We start from the raw sequence: 20070 nt of genomic DNA on the forward strand, positions 1-20070 counted from the left end.
TATTACGGTGTTATGACAAGAGGAAGACTGGAAAATGAAGAGGTATGTATTATTTCTCAAAATGAACCAGCATTCACACTGGATTAATGCTATGGAAGAGGAATTAGAACAAATTTAGAAGAATAACACATGGACATTAGTTCCTCAGCCTAAAGACAAAAATATAATTGGAACAAAATGGGTATTCAGAAACAAACTTAATGAAGATGGTAAGGTAATCAGAAATAAAGCAAGACTAGTCTGTAAGGGATATTCACAAAAGAAGGAATTGATTATAATGAAACCTTTGCACCGGTAGCTAGAATTGAGGCAGTCAGATTATTCTTGGCTTTTGTAGCACACAAGAACTACAAAGTATTTCAAATGGATATTAAATGTGCATTTCTGAATGGAGATATTGAAGAAGAAGTCTACATTGAGCAACCTAATGAATTTTCTTTGATAGATAACAAAGATATGGTTTGCAGGTTAAGGAAAGCTTTGTATGGGTTGAAACAAGCTCCAAGAGCTTGGTATGATAGATTGGATAAATATCTTTTGAAGATTATTTTTTCTAAAGGTAATGCTGACAACAACTTATACTATAAAGTGACTGATGATGACATTTTGGCTATAGAAGTTTTTGTTGATGATATAATCTTTGGAGGAGAAGATGGATTATGTAAAGACTTTTCTATTGAAATGCAACAAGAATTTGAAATGTCTATGATTGGAGAGATAAAATTATTTTTAGGATTGCAAATTTCACAGAATGATAAAGGTATATTCTTGAGTCAATCTAAGTACTTGAAGGAGTTACTAAAGAAATTTGGGATGGAAAACTCTAAACCGGTAAGCACACCTATGACTACAAATGACAAATTATCACTAAGGGATGAATCAACACCTGTAAATCCAACTAGGTACAAGTCTATGATAGGAGGACTACTGCATTTGACACAAAAAAGACCTGATATTATGAATGCAATATGTATTGTTTCAATATTTCAGAGTAATCCTAAAGAAAATCATGAATCAACAGTAAAAAGGATTTTCTGGTATTTAAAAGGCACTACAAATCTTGGCTTATGGTATCCTAGAGATGAAAACTTTGAATTATGTGCATACACAGATGCAAAATAGGCAAGAGAAGTAGATGACAAAAAAAGCACCACTGGTGAAGCATTTTTTCTTGGAAGTGGATTAATTTCTTGGTTGAGTAAGAAACAAAGTTGCACATCTTTATCAACAACAGAATTAGAATATGTTGTAGCAGCAACTAACTGTACATAGGTATTATGGCTTAAGCAAATTTTGAAGGACATAACGGTAAAATGAAAAGAACCTATAACTATCTATTGTAACAATACTACAACAATTTATATATCTAAGAATTCGATACTACATTCTAAAACTAAACATGTCTCTATGAAACTGAATTTTCTGAAAGAGAATGTTGAAGCAAAAGAAGTAAAACTAGTTTATGTGAATACTAAAGAGAAAATTGCAGATATTTTCACTAATCCTTTGCCTAAGGAGACTTTTGAATATCTCAGAGATCAACTTGGAGTCCTACCCCCACTGGTAGAAACTTAGACAGTTGATTTTTGTCATCAACAAATAGAACTAATAGAGAAATCTTTTATTCCAGCTTTGATGAGGAGAGCTACTTCTCAGGGGGAGTAGTTGGTATACTGAACAAGTTGGTATTTTATATTTGAACCTAGTTTTTGTATTACTTTGGCATTTGATGTCAAAGGGGGAGAGATTGATATGGAAAAACACAAGTTACTCCTAGGGGGAGAGACTTTATCCCTTGGGGAGAGATTGTTATTTTGGGTTTATGGTTATGATCTCTTTTGGGAGATTGTTGGTCTTTGGTTTTTCCATCTTGTGTTGCCATCAATTCCAAAGGGGGAGATTGTTGGTATTTTGGATATGTTGATATGGTTTTTTCATTGATGTCAACACTTATCAACTCTGGTCAACCTACTGAATTGGCAATGTTAATCGACAAGTAAGTGACTTATGCACAGTCACCGGTATCTTGTTCACTAGAAGGATATATTGTTGACCGACACTTGGAATGACATGGAAAACACTTGGCTATGTCGAAGACATTGTTTGGACACTTTGTCCTGGAGATTTGTTCATTGGTATTATGTGTTGTGGATGTTGTTGTCTTTCTATTTCATGCATTAATCTTTACCGGTATTGTAATTAATTGATAAACTGTCTATCGGCATTAAGTTTGGTTTACCGATATTAAGCATTGAGTTTTGGTTAAATTAATTTTGGTTTAAATTCATTTGACAACTGATTCACCCCCTCTCTCAGTTGTCTCTAGGACCTGACACCACAACATAGATATTCATAACTCAATCAAATCTCCATGCAGACCTCTGAAAATTAAACTAAATCAACTATAGAAAACTCTCTACAAACCCTTTAATCCGCAAACTATGATCTTCATTATACTTACTATGTTGAACAAACTAAATCATTAAAATTACTACAACATTGTCACATACATATAAATATGTTGACATCAATGACAACACATCTCTCAAATATCTCTCAAGCACATATTTGCAACATTCTTCCAACAAAAGATACAAGATAGAGATATTATTTGTATATGGTACTTTTGACTTACATACTATATGTACAAAATTGGCTCTTTTGCCTACTTGTAGTCAATGTAATTATAATTGGAATCCATATTTTTTATTAATAAAACTAAGATAGGTCTATACCATTACATAACTGTAGAGAGACACCTAGGGCACATGAGAGATGTGCAACCAGCCAAAATGTAGTGCCCCTCCCTGATTCATCCCTTATGATAGAATGTGAAAGATACTTTTGGATTTATTCATGTTCTAGATGCTTCCTATTTCATTCTTAATATTGATATTTATTTTGACAATAGTGGATTTATTATGATTGCTATGTTCATTCAAAGCCCTATTTTGATTATTGAAGTTAGGACTATGCTAAGCTTCGTTATTATTGTACTATTTAAGATATGTGGTTCATGATTATTTCTTATGATGATTTATCTTGTTCTATACATTTCATATTGATAGAGGAGACATTATGGTGTTATGTGGCTCACAATATATTCAAGGCTATTATCATGAGGGACTTAGGATTGGTGATTTATATGCTCTCATTATGCATGTGAGGTTTATATTTTCTTTTGATGATATGATGGTATTTGGTTATGTGCTAACCTCAGTTCATGTTTATATTAGGTAATGATAATGAAGATGATGCTATGTTTGTCATGATTATTTTATGACAGTGTTCATGAAAGAGACGATGCCATACCACTTGTCATGAACATGTTATGACATCACGATTCTCTTTTACTTGTTTGATTATTTTATGGTATATGTATTGTATATGTTGTCTTGTGGATACTGGTGATTGGATGATTGCAGGTACTAGACATCAACTCCACCCGGTTCCACAGGTCTAAGTGTGTCTTCAATCCCAATGGCAAGTTGATTAGAGGTGACATGAGATCCTATTCTACACTCTAGGTTTAGTTGGTATGTTGGCATTTTGATGATGTTTTGATTATCATTGATGGACACACACTTTCTTGATGTATGAGTTATGACTCAACCGGTAATTGTTCCAACCAGTATTGTGTATTACTGAATGTATAGTCTTTAGACTATCGATATTTTGGAGAAAATATTTGCCGGTCATAGATTGACTAAAGAACTCAAGTGGTATGGAGACCATAAGAGGTTTGAGGATCACAAGCTATTCAAGGATCTCAAGTGGTATGAAGGACCCAAGCGGTAGTTAACACTATGATCTACCAGTCTTCATTTTCACAAACCGGTAATTAGTATATTGTGTTAACCGATATTACTCTGTGATGAGTTACCAACTGGTATTTCCATAATGTGTGATGAGTTATCATCCACCGACACTTTGGCAGTGTTTTTGTGTCGTGTTACCAAATGTGTCCAAATGCACTAAACCTAGAAACATGTAATCTAATCCTATTGGACCGACATGAAATCGGTTTCCTTTATAAGAACACCATGTTTAGGGTTTGCATTTATGAGAGAGAGATATGTGTGTTTGAAGAGGCTATGTGCGATCATTGTAGATCAGATTAGGTCTGTGTGAAGAGTTAGAGTGTGGAGATATTGAAGAGTGAAGTAATGCTGAAATGCATTAACAATGAGCTATCAAGGATCTAATTAAGAAGACTGTGCTATTAGCTAGATCACTCACTTGTTGATTACTCACATCTTTGACAAGACTGAAACCCTTAACCAGGTAGGCCTAACAAAGCCTTTGTAAATCCTCTAACAAGGTGGTTCACAACTATGGATCTGAAATCCTCCAACAAGGTAGTCTTTAACAGGACTTATCTCCTAACAGAGATATAGATTCCTAATAGGATCTATTCTGGTGAAGAACATTGTATGACCTTAACCGGTCTGGTTTCTATTCTGCAGATAGTTACTTGTGAGCTTCTGCTCACTGTGGTTTTCCCCATTTGGGTTTCCACATCAAATATCTTGTGTTATGGTGATTGTGCTCTTATGGGTGAATGCTTTGTTTTCTATTTGGTTTGCATTTATCTTAACCGGTTTATGAGTGAAATTGTTGTACCAATTATCTACTAAACTGTTTAAGAGTTTGTTTACAGTATTTTTTGGTATACTAATTCACCCCCCTTCTTAGTATTCATCAATTGGTATCAGAGCCAACCTTTCTATAAGTCTAACCACTTGGAGGAGATATGGGGGAATACACTGTGAGGGAACTTACTCATCATCTCACTCAAACTGAGAGAGCCTATGATGAACTCAAAGTCAAGTAGAAAGCCTCTTTGGCCAAAAGAAGAGAGCATGCTGAGAAACTGATGGAACTTACTAAAAATAGATCTTCTGATGAAGCAAATATGGATGCCCCAGTTGAAGAAGTTGAAAAACTGAATGAATCTAAAGCCAACCTGAGAAAAGAGTTGGAAGGACTAACTATCAGAATGTTTCAAGAGCTTGAGAATATAAGGAAAGCTGAGGATTTGGTAAAAGACAAAGATCATGAGATCTCCAAGCTAAAGCAAGAAATCAGTACCCTTACCACTCATCTCCAAGAGAGTAAAGTGAAAAAAGAAGAAATACAAGGTGAACTAAACATGGCTATTTCTGAGAATGCAACCTTGATGGAATCCAATGCTGCTATTTCCAAGGAACTTACTGAGTCAAAGGAGATACTTGCCAAATTCAATCAGAGTACTACTAAGTTAGAGAAAAAATTGGAATCGGCAAAACCGGTAAAGAATACCACTGAACTTGGTTTCTTTGGGTATGAGGAAGGTGAGACCTCTGGAATAAAAGCTAAAGCATCAAAGAAGCAACCAACATCCAAGGATAAAGGTAAGAAAAAGTTCAAACCCGATTGCTTTAATTATCTCAAAGAAGGACATACTGCTAATGTGTGTAAAAGCAAGGCCTACAACAATTTTCCTTATTTTCTAAACAATAAGCCTAGATCCAATAGATTCAATGGAAACTATTATGCATACAACAAGTTTGGGCATAGAGTATTTGAATTCAGGTTTGTTTTGCACAACACTGAGAGATACCCTCCAAGGACTCAAGGAGTTATCCCAGAACCTTCTGTGAACTGGAATCCCAATCGGTACAATAGCTATGACCATTAGTCAGGTGGTTATCAAGTAGCATCTGGTTGGAAAGCAACCTATTTGATCTATCATGGTAGTGGTCACACTACTACAACATGCAGAAGAAAGAATGGAAGTATGAATAATGGACCATGGAGAACACTTGGAATGGTATGCTATCATTGCAACAAACCGGGACACACTACCATAACTTACAGACTGAGAAAGAACCTATCAGAAGATATACCAATCACTCTAGAAGGAAAGATTGATGTTGAAACCATTCAAGCAGGAATGAATAAAACTTGGAAAAAGAAACCTGAAGAAGCGTCACAGGATGAACTGGTTTCTGCACCTAGTGTGGAAGTCGCTGAACCGGCAAACTGAGCTTCAAAAAATCTTAGGGGGAATATATCGGTGAAATGTTTTGAACCCCCAATTTATATCGATAAAGACCTTAACTAGTATATATTACCTATCAATTGGAAAAATATTTTGAAGTGGTAAAAGGCAAAATTAGGGTTTATACCCTAGCGGTGATGCATTTATTATGGTAGGTGAAAGATTGTTTAAAAGGGATTTTTGTCATCATTTTCACTTATCAATTCATGAAAGAAGAATTTTCAAAGAGAAGAGAAACAAAGAGAGATTTGTCTAGCAATTCAAAGTGAATCCAAAAATCTTGTAGAGGAATCCAGCAAACTTTTAGTGAAGAACACTAAGCAGTGTTCTAGCAACCAAAGTGGTGTATTGTGGGAGACATTAGCGAACCCTAAATTTTGAATTGTGAAGGTATTTCTCAAAATTCTTGTTTATCATTTAATCAGGGTTTCTGCATCACACTCTAGTTCTAGTGTACTTGTGGACTCAGTCGAGTTTCTTCAAAAGAAGACGAAATACAATGCCCTATCCCAAATACCCACTAGAGTTATTATCAAGGAAGACATTTTAGGATATATAGATTGTAAAATAGAAGACCTAGGATCCTTAATGATTCATTCCAAGATAGGTCTATTCTATGGGGATGACAAGAAAATCAAACCCGAATATAGCATCCTAGAGAAGATGAAACTGCATAATGCGGTGTATTATTTGGAAGAATTCATAGAACACATCCGCATCATGTTGGGAAATGCACACTCCAATGAGAAATTGTAGGTGATTGAAGGTTTTGTCATTGATGGCAACCTTGCAATCATATGATATTGGCAAGAAAATATACCGGCACCGGAAACAACAGACTCTACATTGGCACACAGGACACTGGCAGACAAAGGAAGGATACCGACACCCTGGCCGACATGAATTTTGTTTATAATGTATTTTGTAATTAATTGTAAAATCATTGTAAGCCGACATGGAGAGTTGTGATATGACTCATATATGTATGAGATCATTGTAGAACATTTTGAAACATTGTGGTAGGCAAAATAAGGCAGACCTAATATGTGAATTATAGGTTAAGGGTTTATGTATGAAGCAGAGCTAAAACCGGTACTGGATCTGGCATAGTAGATGTTATTTTGAAGTAGTACAAGACATTGGATTTGTATAATCCATTTTGTAAGTCAGTGTGACTTCTTATTTTGTAGTTGAGCAGTGAGCTCTAGGCACTTGGCCTTCTTGCATGTGCAGGCCCCTATTATAAGAGTAATATTCACTTTTAGCCAGTAAGAGAATATTGTGGGTCATATATCCCACTGAGGTTTTTTGCACACCAGGTTTCCTCATTAAACTACTGTGTTATGGTGTTCTTTTCATGTGGTTGTGGTTATCTTTGTTTGCTGCGTTATTTTTGGTTTACCAGTATACTGTATTGATATGCTTTACATGTTTTAAATCAAGTAAATTCTATAACTGGTTAGATACTAATTCACCCCCCCTCTCAGTATCTATGGGAATCCTAACAATTGGTATCAGAGCCTGGTCCTCTATTTTTCAGAAGCTTAACAGCTTTAGGAAGATCTTGCAACTAGTAGAGATGGATAACTTGAAGAAATAATTGGAAATAGCTCTTTCAGACTATGATACAGAAAAATTGAAGAATATCAAACTTGAAGATGATCTAAAAGATGCTCAGGATATTATTCAAGCACTTCAAGAGAATTACACTATAGCAAGGAATAAAAGAAGAGAACTTTGTGAGAAGATGCAGAAAGAAGGAGATGAAAAGGAAACTCTTAATGATCTGGTAAACAAACTAAGAAAAGAGATAAGTACAACACAGAATCAGATGCAGCATATGACTATGAGATTTTGCAAAGAAATTGAAGATAGGAATAAAAATGAAGAAGATATGACTAGAAGACTGCATGATGCTACAAATGAAAACACAAGACTTAGTTATGAAAATGATATGTTGAAGACAGATCTGATGCACACACAAAATGACTCAATTGAACTTATGAGACAGAAAGAAATCTTGGAAAGACAACTGGCTATTGCAAATCAGCACAAGGAAAAATTCAAGAAAAGCTCAGAAGAACTTGGTGACATGCTGAAGAATCAGAAACCTAATGGTGCTAATGGCCTTGGCTTTGAAGCTGGTGAAAGCTCCAGTACTGCAAACACTAATGATCATAGCAAATCAATAAGACAACCAATTGCTTATAAATTTAATGGCAAATGCTTTACCTGTAACAAGTATGGTCATAGAGAAAATGAATGTAGATCTAGAAATTATCAGAGCACCAATACACCCACCGGTCAGTGTTCTAAATGCAACAAAGTTGGTCATAATTCAGAGAATTGCAGAATGAATGTAAGATGTTATGTTTGTGGAAGATTTGGACGCTTATCTAATCAATGTAGAACACACACCGACATAGGATATGGGAAAGCAATTCAGAAAAACAATGTGACTTGTTATGCCTATAACAAGATTGGACACATTGCTAAATTTTGTAGAAGCAAGTCTTCACCGACAAATAACAAAGGTCCTAGTTTGAAAGGTAAAGAAAAGGTTGAAGAGGTAAAGGAAGAATTCTCAAAACAATTCATCAGAAAATGAGAACAGAATGTTGATGGGAATACTCCTCCACTGGCAGAATAGAGTAACACTCCACCGACAGGAGACTCTTCATCTAATTGAAGGAAAATCCTTTTGAGGGTTTAGAAACTGAATGTAAAACATGCTATTATTCCCTTGGTTGATGGTGAGAAGTTGAGATTACTTCTTTACCAGCAGATAACTTAAGTTGTGACTTAACTGACAAGCATTAAATGTGGCAGGTGAAGAAAATAACATTATAAAACAAGTATTTTGGCTCCATTTTCATTTCACTAAGCATTCAAATCTTCGAAAGCGCAAAAATCCCGAGCAAAGGCATTCCAAGCAAAGAAGCAAAGAAATCTATCAAATCTTTCATCCCTAAGGTAGATTAAGGTATTTATAGCTATGGAATCTTCATCTACTCTTGAATTTATTGCAAACCCTACTGTAGCTAGGGAAATAGGAAAATCATCACAAGTATTATAAACATACTAATCATTAGGTCAATCACGAAAGCTCATTGCAATGATCAATCCTAATTACATCCAATAAAGACATAAAGATAAAACATTCAAAAGTAAATACTATGCAAACCATATGCAGATCTGAATGCTTCCTTCATGCGGCTCCATTGTTCTTCTTTCCTCTCCAAATAGTTTTTGTTGTGGATCTCACCTACAAGTGCACACACATGATTGAAAGCAAGTAGACAAGATGGTTGATCAAGAGTACCTGAAATGTGATTGATTAGAAATTCGATAATCTGATTAGGGGATTTGATTGAAGAAATTCATCCAATTTATAGACAAATTGGAGAGATAAACAAATTAGCATGATAGTGATTCAAATGGAAATTCAAATCAAGAATAGCAAAATTATGACATGTGTATGACAAATTTCTATGCAGGGATTTATGAAAATTTATGACAAATTGCTATGCAAGGATTTATAAAAATTTATGACAAATTGCTATGCAAGAATTGATTGATTGTCAATTATGACAAATTATGACAAATTTCTATGCAAGGATTTATGACAATTTATGACAATTTATGACAATTTATGACAAATTGCTATGCAAAGATTTATGACAAGATTTTGAAATAGAAATAGACATTTAGGAATTTAGGAGAAATTAGAAAATTGATGAAAAATAGGTTAATTAATTAATAATTTCTCATTCATTAATTAATTTACAAAAATAGGAGGAATTAATTAGCCAATTAAATAAACATTTAATTGTGACAAGAAGACTTAGGATAAATAAATAAATTATTTATCCTAGAGGGAAAATGCTAAACAAGATTAAATGAACAAATCATAAAACCTTGGAAGATGAATTAGAAATGCAAGGATGACAATTAGGTCTTGACAAAGGATAGTTGATATCGATTTGATCATGATTTTGAATTGATAAATGACTAGTGTTGATAAATGATTTGATTGAGATTAGTTGACAAAAATCAATGACAAATTGACCAAATTGACATGATTGAAAAGGACAAGGATCGATGACGAATTGATCGCAATATTACAAGATTGACAAGGAAAAAGATCGACCAAAATCATGACTAAAGATTGTTGTCGACAAGACCAAATTCGAAAGTGAGACAGATGAAGAATGTAGAAGAATGACTCGATGCTCGCAAATGATAAAAACCAAGTGCGTAACATAGGAGAAATGTTAATGCGATGCAAAAACCCTAAAATAAGGCAATGCACAAATGTTAAAGTATGACTCCGCAAGTGTTGACCATTTTTAGGTGTCTACATTTTGCCCCTCTTTGAGACAATGCAATTTTAAGCGTTGTTTCAAAGAACAATAATGAAAATGTCCCAGACAATAATAATGACATAGGCATTGCCCCTCAAGGAATTGGCCGGAAACATGCAGAAAAGAGGCCAATTGATCGATAAAAATGATAGGAAATGATAGGAGCAAACGGACTGCCAAGACTGACCGAAGAAATGTTAGTAAGTAGAAATTAGACAGAGGACAGGTAGAGATGAAAAAAAAACTTGCTTTCACAAATGCACATAAGTAGGTGAGAACCTTTATTTGATATGGAAAAACGGATGCATAGCATCATGGCATTGAAGGCCAGAGCTGAAACGCAACCCTTTTTGCAAAAGACAGATACATCGCACACAAGGAATGAGTGAAGCATCCTAGGGTGCATACATCAAGGGTCGAGGTATGTGCGGCGTTCACAAAGTGAACGTACTTATCACAGACACCCAATGATATAGTTTCCCTAGTTTGTGACAAACATTCCACAAATAGCAATCACAACAAAAAAAGAAAGGGGACCATGAACCATCCCGGTCACTCTAAATCACTCAGTGACATCATCGAGCAACATAGGAACATGATCAAAGATAAATCAATAAATGATAAGACTCGCTAATTCCAACAAGTCAAACAAACATCTTGATCTTCATTGTCAAAAGTTGAAAGTGTTGATAGGACGATCATGCTATCTGGTTTCAAGACATGCGGTACCCTGTCTAAGACAGGACATAGTCTGGTTTCGAGTATACCACACCTTGTATAAGACCCATGATAGTAGAGACAAGGACAAATGATTTTGCAGGTGATTGATATGACAATGTTGATCAGTTTGAATGTCTAATTTGATTGAAAAAGTTTATCTGTTAACGCATGATTTCATTAAAGCACAATGTGTGATTGTGTGTCGTTGGATGTATACTCAGTGATCTGTCTTATGCATCAAGAGGATATTTATTGCAAAATGCTTGTTTTTGGATTGTAATGTTTTGAAATTGTTTTTTTTGTTCGTTTATTTTTTCAGGACTTTATTTGATTTTTTTGGATTATTTCAGGACATTATTTGAATGTTTTTGGATTATTTCATGACATTTTTCAATTTTTTTGGATTATTTTAGGACATTTTTCAAATTTTATGATTTTTTCAGAACATTTTTCAATTTTTATGATTTTGCCCCCAGTGTCTAGCAAGGCAAGGAATATGATAGGTGAATAAATAGGTTTGCTAAAATGTTGGTGGATAGAGGGAAGACAAAGGCCTTTTATTATGGAGACAATACGGATGCAATTTTCAAGGGCTATTGCATGATGGGACAAGAGACTGGATATGACAATGTAAAGTAGTGACATGGCATGAGGGACATGTCAAGAGGTTTTTGAAACTATATGTTCAAATTTTGCGTCCTTATGTCAGATCAAGATCAAGGGACAAAAAGAGTGTATGGGTAGTGATAAGATATGGATAGGATAAGCAAGACCAAGAATGGATAAGGGACATGGACTAAAGGTCAAGGTAGGCTAAGGGATAGTGGCAGAAAGTTGTAATAAGCTAGGGAATATGGATGAAAGGTTATAATAAGCAAATGGATAAAGACCAAAAGCTATGATAGACTGAAAGTTGCAAATAAGATGCATGATGTTCATGACGATCCTCAGCCTTGTCAAGATCAAAGGTGGAAAGACGAAACTGGACATGAGGGACAATAGGATATGAAGGGTAACGACATGGTATGATAGGATAATGGAAGGATGAAACTTGCCCCCAAGTGTGGTATGCAAGAAGTTCATAGATTACGCATGATGCCTGTTTGCCAGGTTTTCACCACGGTACTTGCCCAAGGCGCCTGTTTGCCAGGTTTTCACCAGTGGATGAATTATTTTTGCTTTACTTTTTTCTTTTTTTCTTTTGTCTTTTTTTTTTTTTTTTTTTGACTTTTTCAATAGAAGATGGACACATGATAGGGGATGGAAGAAGGACTCAAGCGTCTTTTTTGTTTGGATAGTAGCCTTGAAATAAATGGACCATGACTTTTTAAAGCATGCTCAAAGATGTTGGTAGGATAAGGACATGGAAAATAAGATGAAACTAAGGCAAGGATTTATGTAAAGGATTGGATCAAAGGGATCGAAGGATGGAAAATATGAATTGGATAATGGATAGGGTATTGGAAGAATTGGGCTTGAGTGGATAGAAATGTTGGCAAGATCGACATTGGCACACACCTTGAGGGGTGATGGACTGATGGAGGAAAAATGTATTTTGGATATTGAGATTTTGACGAAGGAAAGGCTATAGATTTTGGGACATAAGGGCCCAAAACGGATGAAGAAGGTGGTGGAGGAATAGAATTGGAAGGTTTGGATGGATGAATAGAAATTTTAGATGCCAAGTTGATTGTTTCTTTAGGCTTTTGTGCTTCAAGGAGTTTCTTAGGGATCCACATAGTTTTTGATTTTTCATGCTTTTGTGGTTCCTTGGAGTGCATTGCTTGCAAAAGGGATTTAGGAACCCATATATATTTTGACTTTGCTTTATTTTGCTCAATGGGCCTTTGTGGCCTTTTGGATATTTCTTTTTCTTTTTGGATCATATTTTTCTTTACTTTGACATGTTGATTAGATTGGACATGTTGATCCTTGAATACATGTGGATTTTTAGACTTATGACTTTTATGCTTGGCATCTAAATTGCTTGGAAGAGGGAATGAATGTCGGTGTGGATGGGAATGATATGGAGGCATGTGGGATGGATGGAAGGTTCTCCAAGATGTGTGCCTTTCCTGATGTTGCATAGGAGATGGAGGGATATAGGGACCTAGAATGGATGGAAGCAATGATGGGGAAGGTGTATGTTTTGATTTTGATGGAGGGATACCAATGTCTTGAGAGTGAGTTGTGTAGACATGACCCTTAAGATCTTTAACATGAAGGGATTCTTTCTCATGAAGGTCTACTCCTTTTCCTTTATGAATATCTTGACTTGTAGGATGCTCTTTTCTTTGGGAAGAAGACGTGAGGCCATTATGAGGTGGATATGATATGAGAGAAATAATGAGATCTTGAAGTGGATTGGATTGCACCAAAGTGGAAAAACCCATTATGCATGTCGAGGGTTCATGAACATCTTGCGCTGACACGTTAGAATCATGAGGGGGATTAGGATCATGAGGGGGACTAGGATTGTGTAGTGGACATGGTTCAATGACAGGCTCTTCAAGAGATGGAATGGGAGAAATAATGGGATCATCAAAAGAAATGCGATCTTGGAGTGTATATGGAGCATTAAGACAAGGAGATGGAGGAACAAAAATATCTTGTGGAGGATTTAAAGGAAGAATTTGATCTTGACAAGGAGGAAGACCATTGGAATCCTCTTTAAAGGTGCTTTGCTCTTGACTTTCAATGGGATCATCAGAAAGGATGAAAGGGATATCTTGATCTTTCTCAGGAAGTGGAATGCCAATGGGATTTGAAAGGATATTGTGTTCTTGGAATGGAAGGGGATCATTTGGGATTGGATGGACTGGAATATCTTGATCTTGCTCGAGGAATGGAGTGTCAATAGGACTTTGGATAGGATGGACAAGAATAGGGGAATCATCGTGAGTTTCTGGGAAGATGAGATCCTGGTCAACAATTGGATGGGATGATAAGGTTTCAGGATCTTGATCTTGATTTTCTTTAGGACACATTTCTTCATGCTCTAAATTATCCTCTTGACATGGGGTTGGAATTTGGATATGCGTGGGGGATTTTGGCAAGGGATGAATGTTTTGGCATGAAGGAAATGCACTTTGAACATTTGTGATGGATTCTGGCAAGGAATCAATGCTTGGACATGAGGAAGAGGGACTTTGAATGGGGTCCTCTAAAATAGGTAATGACAATAAAGTGCATGGTGGCATTGGGTCTTGTATTTCTGAAACATGACAAGGATGTGCATCATGAATTGGATTATCTTGGCAATCAATTATGGATAGCTCTTGGGTAATTGCATCCTTGGGTGTATTGTTTGATGAGGACAATATGGAAGGTTCTTGGGAAACTTCTAGAGGTGTAGGGATAGATGCCACTGGAGAGTCAATTTGCTTGCAAGGGGATGAGGCATTGCTAGACATAAGTGTATTATCTTGATCTTCCTCAAAGAACTCACTTGGTAATTTCCTTAAGATCATTGCAATAAAGCCACCTTTCTTTCGAGGTTTTGACATAGTTGTATCTGGAATTTGAACTTGTTTGGCAAGGAGTTGGTTCTGATCTAATGTCATGTTTTGATATTAGACTTGGTTCAATTGTTTTGACATGTTTGAAACTTGGGTTGGTGTGTGTTGCAACCTTTGTTTTTGAATGTTTGGTTGCGGTTGTTGACATTGATATGTTGATTGAACTTGTTGATATTCCACCATTGGTTGAACTATTTGTGGACATTGTATAGTTGGTTGGACATATTGTTGAAATTGAACCATTGGTTGTGTTGGTTGTATATGTTGGAAATGTTCGAGCTATTGAACAATTGGTTGTGATGGTTGAAAATCTGATTGATAGTGAACACCTTCTTGTTCTTGTTGTGGAGGCACATAATGTTGAAATTGATGTTGTCTCTTTTCTTGAAATTGTTTCATCATCTCTATTTGTGAGAGGAGAGCTGGTATGTCTGATCATTCAAGAAGAGATCTTACATCAATTGGCTCAATCTTTGGATTTTGACCTGAAAATTTTCGAAACACTTTGGACATTTGTGATCTATTCTTCTCAATGTTTTTCACTCTTTGTTCCAATATCTCCTCTTCTTGAGCTAGTTTCTCCTCTAGTTTTTGTATTTGGAGACTTGTTTCATCATAAAGAGTTTGATCGATATTGCCTTGTTGTTGGGTTGGATATAATTGCAATTACATTGTCAGTTGATATGTCAAACTTTGTTGCATCATTGGTGCTTGGAACCTTGTTTCAATAGTCATGTCACTATGCAAATGCAATATTTTTGGAATTTTTTTCAAAGACAATATATGATATGCAACTAAATGCAAACTAAATAGATGAAAATGCAATCTATAGCAAGAGTGCAATCTATGTTTTTGGTTGTTTTTTCAAGATTTTGGACAAACTTTTGGAATGCAAATCTAAAAAAGAGACCCTTAGGAAATTGAAATGATGTCTAGACCTCAAAGGACAAAAGGACCAAGTGACAATAGGACAAATTGACAATGTCTCACCTATATGCTTGGATACTAAGATAGGTTTGACCAAATGACATTGATGACAAAAAGACAAAAGTTTGATAAGGTCTAGACTTCCTAACAATGACTTAGGGTTTATCAAAGATTTGGATTACTCAAGTATGACAAAACCTAGTTTTTGAGACTATATGTGAAGGGACAATTAATATGCAAGTGACCCCAATATGATATGATAATGACCCAAGCTTAATGAAGAGACCTAGGATATGCAATGTATGAAAATGGTATGACTTTAATGCAAGAGGACATATGCAAATGGATGACCCTTATTGATATGAAAAGGAGTATGACTTAGGTGAAACCTAACCTTAGTACTTGACAATGAATTTTTCAAAATGCAACCTAGGATGAACCTAAATGTAAGTGACATGAATGTTGTGACAAGATTTTGAACAATGTTTGCTAACCATGTTTGAAGATGAGTTTTGAATCTTGTTGAACTTTTGTTGGATGAATGTCTCTTGTGTTTAATCTTATGTTGGATCAATTTGTTTTGTTCTTGAAATGAGATACAATTCAACTTTTGACAAGCAAATAAGACAAGATATTTCAACTTAGACTCAAGACAATCATGCTCATTCACACATTTCTTATGGTAGGCAAGGACATTAGGTACTTGAGAGGTAGACTCATTATGGGATTCAAGGAGAATACATAGATGCTTGACCCCACGGGCTCCCCTCCACGACACTCACTTCTCAGGGCAGCCAAGCATCAGTCCCCATGGAAATCTCCCCATGGCAAACTTAGTATCTTTTCCAAGTATCCGAACTTGTCCTTCTCAAGCAACTAGAAGGGTTTTTGGCCTCTAAAACAAGGTGTGTAGTAAGGATTTCTGTTAAGCGTTACTCCTTGATGTCACGCAAGTGTGATTGAGACATTAAGCCCATCAAGATACCAAACAAATGTAGTCGCGCAAGCATGATTTAGACCAAGAGGCCCTACTTAGATGTTGATATGAGAAAGAGTTCAAGGGTCATCACTTCCCAAGTAACTGCAATTCCCACGTAACCCTTCCTTCAAAGCTTTCGCTCATCAGGTATTTTTTTATAGTGAGTTAGAATGCCAAGGTATTCTAGCCATACTCACTTTGGGTCATTCCCTTCTCATGATTATCACTTGCTTACAAAAGCAAATGGTTGGGAAGGCAGGCCCTCTAAAGGAGACACACAATCAAAGACACGAGCATGGTATCAAAGATTTGGATTTCTGATCACCCTAAGAAGGATGAGAGCACACTCTCCTACTCTAATGTCACACTCAACAATCAAAGTAGAAACATGTTCATTCCATCCTATTTAAAAATCACTAGGTGCCTAAAACATTAATTGCAAACACCAAGTTTAGTTGTTTCTCCAAGGCAACCTGCAAAACCCAAGTTAGAAGTTTGAGGTGTTTATTCTTTGACTATCGATTCTGCATAAAACATGTTAGTAGTTTCATTTGTTGTCTTTGCCATACGTATGCCAAGATGCTGCATAGATAATTAGTACCAAAGTCAAAAAAATAGAAAACAGAATGCAAAAACAAAACAAATTTCAAGTAAAACACTGCATTTTTACCTCTGTTCTGGACTTTACACAGGCGCAGAAGTCATGACACAAGCGTAGAAGTCATGACACAAGCATATAATTTCTTCAACATAGGTGCAAGTTGCTTGAAACAGGCACAGGTTGTCTCACATAGGCGCAGAATTCCCCAGAAAGCCCTGCATTACCCTGTTTTTGGGTTTTTTGGCCTGCAAATCAACTCATAAGCACTCAAAAACACAGTTAAGGGGTTAGATGGTTAGTGTTCATGTCGGGTTCACCAATTAATGTAGCTAGGGAAATAGGAAAATCATCACAAGTATTATAAACATACTAATCATTAGCTCATTCAGGAAAGCTCATTGTAATGATCAATCCTAATTACATCCAATAAAGACATAAAGATAAAACATTCAAAAGTAAATACTATGCAAACCATATGCAGATCTAAATGCTTCCTTCATGCAGCTCCATTGTTCTTCTTTCCTCTCCAAATAGTTTTTGTTGTGGATCTCACCTACAAGTGCACACACATGATTGAAAGCAAGTAGACAAGATGGTTGATCAAGAGTACATGAAATGTGATTGATTAGAAATTCGATAATCTGATTAGGGGATTTGATTGAAGAAATTCATCCAATTTATAGACAAATTGGAGAGATGAACAAATTAGCATGATAGTGATTCAAATGGAAATTCAAATCAAGAATAGCAAAATTATGACATGTGTATGACAAATTGCTATGCAAGGATTTATGACAATTAATGACAAATTGCTATGCAAGAATTGATTGATTGTCAATTATGACAAATTATGACAAATTTCTATGCAAGAATTTATGACAATTTATGACAATTTATGACAAATTGCTATGCAAAGATTTATGACAAGATTTTGAAATAGAAATAGACATTTAGGAATTTAGGAGAAATTAGAAAATTAAGTTGGAAATAATGACTTGGAAATTAGAAAATTGATGAAAAATAGGTTAATTAATTAATAATTTCTCATTCATTAATTAATTTACAAATATAAGAGGAATTAATTAGCCAATTAAATAAACATTTAATTGTGACAAGAAGACTTAGGATAAATAAATAAATTATTTAACCTAGAGGGAAAATGCCAAACAAGATTAAATGAACAAATCATAAAACCTTGGAAGATGAATTAGAAATGCAAGGATGACAATTAGGTCTTGACAAAGGATAGTTGATATCGATTCGATCATGATTTTGAATTGATAAATAACTAGTGTTGATAAATGATTTGATTGAGATTGGTTGACAAAAATCAATGACAAATTGACCAAATTGACATGATTGAAAAGGACAAGGATCGATGACGAATCGATCACAATATGACAAGATTGACAAGGACAAAGATCGACCAAAATCATGACTGAAGATTGTTGTCGACAAGACCAAATTCGAAAGTGAGACAGATGAAGAATGTAGAAGAATGACTCGATGCTCGCAAATGATAAAAACCAAGTGCGTAACATAGGAGAAATGTTAATGCGACACAAAAACCCTAAAATAAGGCAATGCGCAAATGTTAAAGTATGACTCCGCAACCGTTGACCATTTTTAGGTGTCTACACCTACTATTGTTGAAGTTATTAAATGCCCTAGACTCGTACTCCAACTAGTTCCCAAAGTTGTGAAGTAAGATGATAGCTTAGGTGCATTTTCTCAAATACCTATAGGGATAGTATATGCTAAAGACCCTAGAATGTATATACACTATCATATTGATGAACTAGATGATGAGTAAATTAAGAATATGTATGAATCTATGATTTGTGATGAATCCAGAAATGTCAAACCGGAACATAAGATAATAGAAACCCTAGGTTTTACTGAAATTCTTAGTATCCCAAATTTTCCCAAGGATATCATAAGAATTGCGTTAAGTAGGCTTCATGGTGAATTCTTTTGGTTGGACTCTATTCACAAGATTACTAAAGAAGCAGTAAAGGTTGTGACAGGGTTACCCTCCATCGGCAACAGACCTGAAAAAACTAAGAAGGTCTCAAATGACATAGTGATAAACCTAACTGGTTCAACATTCGACAAAAGGTCTCTAAGGGTAAATGATGTAACAGATATCAATGTCAAAACTATCAGTATGATCTTAGGTTACAAGACTACACATGCAAATAGGTTAAACTCAGTTTCTAGCCTATGCATTAAAAGTGCCTATGATATGGTAAACGACAATGCAAGGATAGACATATGTGAATGGCTTCAAGATGAACCGATTGATAATTTGGGAAAGATAAAGAAAGACAAGAAAGGAACATTCAGATTTGGAAACCTACTTGTTTGTCTGATGCTATATATAACCAAACAAGTACTTGGTATTAGCACCAAAGATTTTGGATATGATATACTAGTAGGAAAACAACTATCAGTATTGTTGAACAACATGGGAGAGAATAGGGAAAAGAACTTAAATGAGTATTTTCAGGCATTGAAAGCTTGAATGAAAACAAGAGTAAGGTTATCACAAGCTATTGTAGATAAGTACCAAAAGGAAATTTGTTTTGTAATAAAGAAATATGAAATTTGGATGGAGGCAGTTGTTCCTAGAACCATCTAGGTCACTGAAATGGGGTATGAGACTAATGACAACATAATAGAAACCTATGCAAAAGCCCTCCTAGAAGCTCCTAAGGAGCCTAAAGAAGAAGTATTTGACAATGCTAAAACTATAGAAAGTCAAATTCAATCAAAGAAAAGAGTTAAAAAGGTTGAGGCAACTGTTAGAAAAGGAACCCGATATGCAAAAGCTATTAAAGAAGATGTGCTAAAGAAAACCGGTATAACTAAAGGTGAATTAGAAGTGATCCAACCGGAAACACACCTTTCATTGATGG

This window comes from Cryptomeria japonica, chromosome 4 (genome assembly GCF_030272615.1).
Source record: "Cryptomeria japonica chromosome 4, Sugi_1.0, whole genome shotgun sequence".
NCBI classification, from domain to species: Eukaryota; Viridiplantae; Streptophyta; class Pinopsida; order Cupressales; family Cupressaceae; genus Cryptomeria; species Cryptomeria japonica.